Here is a 995-nt window from a genome sequence, read left to right as displayed (position 1 = left end):
CACTGAACAACAACCGACAACCACTGAACAACAATCAACAACCACTGAACAACAATCAACAACCACTGAACAACAATTAACAACCACTGAACAACAACCGACAACCACTGAACAACAATCAACAACCACTGAACAACAATCAACAACCACTGAACAACAATCAACAACCATTGAACAACCATCCTCTGCTACTGACCTCTCCTTTGCCACTGACCTCTTCTCTGCCACCAGCGAAACACCATCCACAACCACTGAATTCTCAGCTACCACCACTGATCAATCATTAACCACACCAGTCGCAGGTAAGTCATTCCCTCATTCTTAATGGTGCTCTTATGTCCTCCTAAAGAAAGTGGGAGGACATTTAAATGTCGACATAAGGAGTGTAGAATCGTGAACGTCATATATGTAGATGTGTTCGTCTGACAACCATCGCTTTTTGCTTTATTCGTTATACATTTGCCGACTACGCGAACTGAGGTAATCGGAAATAATGTGCTATCTTTTACCAGACACATATTTAAACGCCTTGTACACTTCGATCCATTATAAATATTAAATACACCACAAATGCTCTATGAGAGATTCCGGATCAAGGATTTATTTAAAATAGTTCAATACAGAATTCTTGAGTGGGTATGTGTATAGGTGTGTGATTTCGTTTCTTGTACTTTGGATGTGAGGGGATTTATTAAATGTTTGTATGATGCTTTTAAATTCCGGCTGACCGATTCAGGTGACACCAAATTTACTTTTACAGATGTTGCCGATGTAATGAATTTAGAAATGCACAAAAATGAGGAATTCAAAAGCATATATTCACAGATTAATGCCACTGAGACCCAACAGAAGATTCGTGAAATTACTTCAGAGGTAAGGTTCATCTTAGTCTGATGTCATATTTCGGCCATAAGCATTTACTAACACGTCCATGTCACTTTTCTCAACATTATATATACGAAATTATATATAAGTGTATATATATATATATATAT

Source organism: Octopus bimaculoides, chromosome 24 (genome assembly GCF_001194135.2).
Source record: "Octopus bimaculoides isolate UCB-OBI-ISO-001 chromosome 24, ASM119413v2, whole genome shotgun sequence".
In the NCBI taxonomy this organism is placed as follows: domain Eukaryota; kingdom Metazoa; phylum Mollusca; class Cephalopoda; order Octopoda; family Octopodidae; genus Octopus; species Octopus bimaculoides.
The sequence above is the reverse complement of the archived record's forward strand: the minus strand, read 5'-3'. Positions refer to the sequence as shown.